This window comes from Pinus tabuliformis, chromosome 5_2, assembly GCF_031772625.1.
Source record: "Pinus tabuliformis cultivar Carrire ecotype Pingquan chromosome 5_2, CPIR1, whole genome shotgun sequence".
NCBI lineage: Eukaryota > Viridiplantae > Streptophyta > Pinopsida > Pinales > Pinaceae > Pinus > Pinus tabuliformis.
The window spans coordinates 19,872,887-19,879,939 of NC_142306.1; the positions used below are offsets into that span (position 1 = coordinate 19,872,887).

At 43.9% G+C, this 7,053-nt stretch overlaps 1 non-coding gene and 1 pseudogene across 1 annotated transcript; both read right to left on the reverse strand.

The window, feature by feature from the left end:
* Nucleotides 1–2,426: 2,426 nt before the first annotated feature.
* Nucleotides 2,427–5,799, reverse strand: LOC149157329 (25S ribosomal RNA). Its single transcript, XR_016262117.1, has one exon. It is a non-coding gene; the product is annotated as a 25S ribosomal RNA (ribosomal RNA).
* Nucleotides 5,800–6,045: 246 nt separating this feature from the next.
* On the reverse strand, nucleotides 6,046–6,199 carry LOC149157330 (5.8S ribosomal RNA; annotated as a pseudogene).
* Nucleotides 6,200–7,053: the final 854 nt, after the last annotated feature.

The window sequence follows — 7,053 nt, forward strand, 5'->3', positions numbered from 1 at the left end:
ATTTAACTTGTGTTGGGTGTAGTTTGGAGGGAGAATTCAAAGGTTTGAAAGTTTGAAAATATAAACCCTATGTGTATATCAAAAGTTGCTCCTTTGGGGTTTTAAATTTTGTGTTTTGAAATTATGATGGTGGTGCCAACTCCCCTCTCCCACCTGTGATCTTTTCCCACTCCCTAACCACCCAAACCACTCATATCCTAGCTTCCCATTTGCCCTATTCTACAATCATATCAGTCCCTATCATCATTCAACCTCTCCTATATCATTTATCACTATATCATTCCCATATCATTCCCCAAATCCCTACATGCCTAAAAGTGATTGTCCCCACACTCCAATTTTCACTTGAAAAAAGTCCATGGTACCCATTGTTCACAGTCCTTTTCTATTTGGCACACATTTGGAAATCAAAACAAGACACCAAACTCTTCATATTTACCTCAGACAACATGGATGAATAAGGCACTGAGACAACGCAAAAAGGATGATAGGCTATGAATCTTGGCCAAAGCCTCTTTAGCTGAGCATGACACTCAATGATAAACCTTCAGTCCAAATTTCAAGAAATTTGCAGAAAATTTTGTCAATTTTGAAAATTTTGGTTCAAAACAGGTTTTCCTGCCCAACGCGTAGCGCCACTTGGCGCGCGCTTATAATTGGGAGATCTCCAGGAGGAAAAATTTAGATTTTTGGATTTGTCATCAAAATTTATGTATGATCATGGATTACCTAAGGATTTTATCAAGTTCTGGGTTGCCTAAAGGGTAAAAAACACCCTAAAAATGACCTTTCTGCCACCTTTTGCACCCACAGGAAGCAGTCTTGGGAGATTGATGTTTTGGAGGATAAAATGACATCCAAATTCAGAAATTCCATTTGGGTTGGAAAGTGGACAGGAAGCGATTTCCAACGAGCTATCTTGGGCTCAATTTGGACTTCGATAAGTGCCTCAAACTCAGCTCCATATTTGTGCTATGCATACAGGTTTCAGGCGTGGCGCATAGAGGATTTTTGCCTATCTTTCACTCAACAGCTTAGAAATTCGCCCAGTTTTGACTAGTTTTACTTTTTGATGTAACTATTGATCTATCTTGATGTAACTTGATGAATATGATGTAATTTTGGCACATATTTACTTGTTCTAGAAGATTCATTCACTAAAAAGTGAAAAATTAATGAATGAATCAGTTTCCTATCATATAGAGGCAACTTGTTTGATTGCCTAGATTTCAGTGCTTTGTTTAGAATTGGTTGAAACAGCTCCTAGAATGATGAGCTCGACCCCTAGAGGCAAGGGAATGGGTTGGGCTAGTCTATATCATGTATTTTCTTAGTCATTTTCAGGGTTGGACACTTGGGATTGTTTGGCACATCATTGTACATTCTATCTTTGAATTTTTGGCTAAAGACCAGGGTTTTGCAACACTTGTTGGGATCCCTATGGCTCTGTGTTTTCATGGTGTTTTTCTATATGTACTTGTAAGTTCATTGATGTTTATGTGTGTCATTCTCCCTTCTCTTTTCTTCTTAAATTAAACAAATGAGTGATTAAGGTAGAATTCACTGGACTGTTGTGCTCTGCCTTGAAATTTTGTTTAATTTTCAATGTTTTCATCTGTTTAAGGAGGACTCTTGAGACTCTCTTGCCCTCCTTGGCTCCTCACTAGTCTAATCCATCCATACATTCAATCTAAAGCATAAAAATGATTTCCTTCCTTGCCCCAATCATAACTTTGCAATAATTTGGCCTCATCCCCGGACCCAAAATTGCCTTTCCCTTTTTCCAACAAAAAATCTCCCAAAAACTCAAATCAATCCTTGAACTTCATACCTAGCCTAAGATTAGTTGTTAAATTGGTCATCTCAAGCCCCATATGATTATCCTTTGCTGAGATTGACCTGGAGAGAACCCTCTCCTATCCTCATAGGGCTAGCTACGAGGCTGAGCATGGTTTGATGTGGACCTAGAATATTACCTTTCAGCCTGGGGTAAATCTAGGATCTAACAACATGGAAATCCCAAATTTTTTTGCGCCGGGCAGAAGCCCCAAATTTTAGGTGTCGAGTGGAAACCCTAAATTTTTGGTGCGACATGGAAACCCCAAATTTTTTTGCTCTGGGTGGAAGCCCTTAATTTTAGGCGCTGGGTGGAAACCCCAAATTTTGGGCACCAGGGCGCGGCATGGAAACCCCAATTTTTCCCATGCTTGGGCACCTTTTTTGTTGCAATGTGGAAACCCTAAATTTTGGGCACCAGGGCATGACATGGAAACCCCAATTTTACCGAGCTTCGACACCTTTTCCATCGTAGAGTGGAAACCACAAATTTCCCGCCCCCAAGTAATAAAAAAATTTCATCTGGTGGAAGAGGCAAAAGCACGAGAGTGGGAAGGTTGTCCAGATTTTTCCGTGACAAGAGCGAAGCTCTGAATCGAGGCGACCAATGGCTGAATCTCAGTGGATCATGGAAGCAAGGCCACTCTACCACTTACAATACCCCGTAGCGTATTTAAGTCATCTGCAAATGATTCTTTTCAACGACCATTTGGAATTGAACTTCAAAGCTTCCCTAACCAAGATGATTCATGGTTGTGGTTTGCAAATGACACTCGCCCCTGGGGGTGACAAAGTGACACCCCCACTACAGGTCGAGATACAATCGAAGAGTGACATGCACCGCTTCTAGGATGGATTTTGACTTAGAGGCATTCAGTCATAATGCAACACACGGTAGCTTTGCGCCATTAGCTTTTCAACCAAGCACGATGACCAATTGTGTGAATCAATGGTTCCTCTCGTACTAAGTTGAATTACTATTGTGGTGCAGTTCATCAGTAGCGTAAAACTAGCCTATCTCACGACAGTCTAAACCTAGCTCACATTCCCTATTGGTGGGTGAAAAATCCAACACTTGGTGAATTCTGCTTCACAATGATAAGAAGAGCTGATATCGAGGATCAAAACGCAACGTCACTATGAATGCTTGGCTACCACAAGCCAGTTATCCTTGTGGTAACTTTTCTGACACCTCTAGCTTCAAATTCCGAAAATCTAAAGGACTGATAGGCCATGCTTTCATGGTTTGTATTCGTACTGAAAATCAAAATGAAATGAGCTTTCACCCTTTTTTTCCACACGATATTTCTGTTCTCGTTGAGCTCATCTTAGGACACCTACATTATCTTTTAATAGATGTGCCACCCTAGCCAAACTCCCCACCTGACAATGTCTTTTTCCCGGATCGACTTGTTGAAATGTGCCTTAAGGCTAAAAACAGGGGCAGTGCCCCATCTCTGCCCTATAGAATACGTAAAATAACGTTAAAAGTAGTGGTATTTCACTTGTGCTGAAAACGACTCCCACTTATTCTACACGTCTCAATTCATTTCATAAAGTCGGACTAGAGTCAAGCTCAATAGGGTCTTCTTTCCCTGCTGATTTTTCCAAGCCTATTCCCTTGGCTTTGTTTTCGCTAGATAGTAGATAGAGATAGTGGGAATCTCATCAATTCATTCATGCGTGTCACCAATTATATGATGAGGCATTTGGCTACCTTAAGAGTGTCATAGTTACTCCCGCCATTTATGCACGCTTGGTTGAATTTCTTCACTTTGACATTCAGAGCACTAGGCAAAAATCACATTGCATCAGCATCCACAGGGACCATCACAATGCTTTGTTTTAATTAAATAGTCAGATTCCCCTTGTTTGTACCAGTTCTGAGTCGATTGTTCAACACCTAAGGAAAAGCCCCTGGGACAGGGCATTCTATGCCTGTGGCAGTAGCTTGGGTAGATTGCCCATACCCCACAAGTTGAGGGCACATACCCCTAGGACCAGCCCTTAGAGCTAATCCTTTTCCTGAAGTTACAGATCCACTTTAATGATTTCCCTTACCTACATCGTTCTATTGACCAGAGGTTGTTCACCTTGGAGACCTGATGCAGTTATAAGTACAACCGGGCATGAACGATACTCGGTCCTCCAAATTTTCAAGGGCCGTTGAGGGTGCACTTGACATCGCAAGATGTGTAGTGCTCTTCTTGCTGCTAGACCCTATCTTTGAGTGAACCAATTCTAGGGTGGGAAAGTTGTTAAAAATAAAAGATAAGTCTTCCCAGGGCCCCCGACAACGTCTCCAGATTTCGTAACGTTTTTGCCTGCTGTCATGTCCCGGTTCAGGAATATTAACTGGATTCCCTTTCGATGCTTGTGTAGAGTGCACACTTGATACAAGGCTTCCCCATCTCTTAGGATTGACTAACCCATGTCCAAGTGTTGTTCACATGGAACCTTACCCCACTTTAGTCTTCAAAGTTCTCATTTTAATATTTGCTACTACCACCAAGATTTTCATCAGGAGCCGATCCACCCAAGCTCATGCTTGAGGTTTCTCAACGAACCCTACATCCTCCTACTCATCGGAGCCAGGCAATTGCTCCTATGGTCAAGTATAGGTTGCGCGCTTCAGCGCCATCCATTTTCGGGGCTATTTGATTCGACATGTGAGTTATTACACACTCCTTAGCAGATTTCAACTTCCATGACCACTATCCTACTATCTTAATCAACCAACACCCTTTGTGGGATCTAGGTTAGCACGCAATTCGGCACCATAACTTGACTTTCGGTCCATCCTGCATCGCTAGTTCTGCTTACCAAAAATGGCCCACTTGGAGCTCTTGATTCCATGGCGTGGCTCAATGGAGCTACCGCACCCTCTTACCTATTTAAAGTTTGAGAATAGGTCGAGGGCATTACGCCCCTGATGCCTCTAATCATTTGCTTTACCGGATAAAATTCACGTGTGAGCTGCAACTATCTTGAGGGAAACTTCAGAGGAACTAGCTACTAGATGGTTCGATTAGTCTTTTGCCCCTATACCCAAGTCAGACGAATGATTTGCACATCAGTATCACTACAAGCCTCCACCAGAGTTTCCTCTAGCTTCACCCTGCTTAGGCATAGTTCACCATCTTTTGGGTCCCAACATGTGTGCTCACACTCGAACCCTTCACATAAGCTCAACATCAGTCGATGATGCACCCCCTAAAGAGGGGATCTTGCCCACCAGCTTCCTTACACCTCACAGGTTTTCAAACCCGCCAACTCACACACATGTTAGACTCCTTGGTCCGTGTTTCAAGATGGGTCGAATGGAAATCCTACCAACCAACACCACAAGCGTGCAGGTTCACAAGGCCCAGCACAAGGATGCATGCTTCATTCCTCAACCCCTGCAACTGCAAACCAACAGGTAGTAATCCACCTGTGCTTGTGACGATGCAGCAGCCCATGTTGGTTTGCACCTCAAGTCGAGCGGCAGACCAGCCTGAGCCATTCCACATCTGACCTAGACACATCGATAGCCTCCATCTGCTTCCCTCCCAGCAATTTCAAGCACTCTTTAACTCTCCTTTCAAAGTCCTTTTGATCTTTCCCTAGTGGTGCTTGTTCACTATCGGTCTCTCATCCATATTTAGCCTTGGATGCAATTTACCACCAAATTAGGGTAGCATTCCCAAGCAACCCGACTCGCCGACAATGCCTTGTGATGCGGTAGGGTCCCGGTCTGACGGTGTTGTCTCTCACTCAGGTGCCCCCTTCCAAGGGATTTGGCCTAGGTCAGCCGCTGAGGATGCTTGTAAAAACTACAATTCAGGTGACACTGCCGCCCAGTTTTCATGCTGGGCTCTTCTCGATTCACTCACCACTACTAGGGGAATCCTTGTAAGTTTCTTTTCCTCCAATTAATTATATGCTTAAACTCAGCGGGTGCTATTGCCTGAGCTGAGGTCACAAAGTTGGATCTAAATCTGCCCTACTTGACGGGAGGACAAGAGAGATTAAAGCAAGTTCGAGCGTTGCCACATAAAGCCCGCATCAACTAACACTGACTACCCATCCAATGGGACAAGATCACCGCTTGTCGACGCACGCCATGAAACATCGATTGAGGTATTTCAGCGAACCACACCACTTTGGGCATGGACGCCAGCTCCGCTACTCCCTAACTTATTGCAGGGAGTGCATTTGAATGGGATGTGATGCCCAAATAGATGTGCCCTCGAACGATGCCTCAGGTGAAAATTGCATTCAGAAACGTGATGATTCATGGGATTCTCCAATTCACACTAAGTATCGCATTTAGCTACATTCATCATCGTAACAAGAGCCGAGATATTCATTGCCGAGAGTCGTTTCCACATATTACCAAAAAATCCACCACAACACTGAATAGGGGCACCCCCCATAACAAATGTAAGACTAAGGGCCAAAAGGAGGAAAGGAAGAAAAAAACATGAAAGAAAGAGAAACAAAGGTGTCTACCCCCCTCACAGGAGGAGGCTCAAACAGAGAACAGTTTCCCCAAGCCCCACACCCTAGAAAAAAGGGGGAAATGCATGGAACACCAATCAAGAAGGACTAGGGTGGCCACCCCAGGAGCTCGCACTGCTTTTAATCCTTCCTGAACACTAATCCACAACAATTCCCCATTTTCTTCATAAAGCTAGGGACCAAAAGGAAGAAGGGAAGAAAACAAGGTGAAAGAAATAGAGATCAAACATGGCTACTGGCTCACAAGGGGAGGCTCAAATAAAGCAGAAGCTTCCCAAGCCTTGTGCCTTCGCAAAAAGGGGGAATCGAAGGGGATGACGATCGAGAAGGACTAGGGTGGCCACCCCAGGAGCTCACACTGTGTTTCGTCCTTCCTGAACACCAATCCACAACAATCCCACCTTTTCTCCATAAAACTAGGGACTAGAAGGAAGAAGGGAAGAAAACAACATGAAACAAAGGGATTTCAACCGTGGTTATCAGCTCACAAGGGGAGGCTTCAAACAGAGAACAAGCTTCCCCAACCCCATGCCTTGGAAAAAAAGGGGGGAACTGCAGGGGACGATGATTGAGAAGGACTAGGGTGGCCACCCTAGGAACTCGCACTGCGTTTTGTCCTTCCGAAACACCAATCGACAACAATCCCACCATTTCTATGTAAAGCTAGGGGCCAAAAGGAAGAAGGGAAGAAAACAACATGAAAGAAAGAGAGAT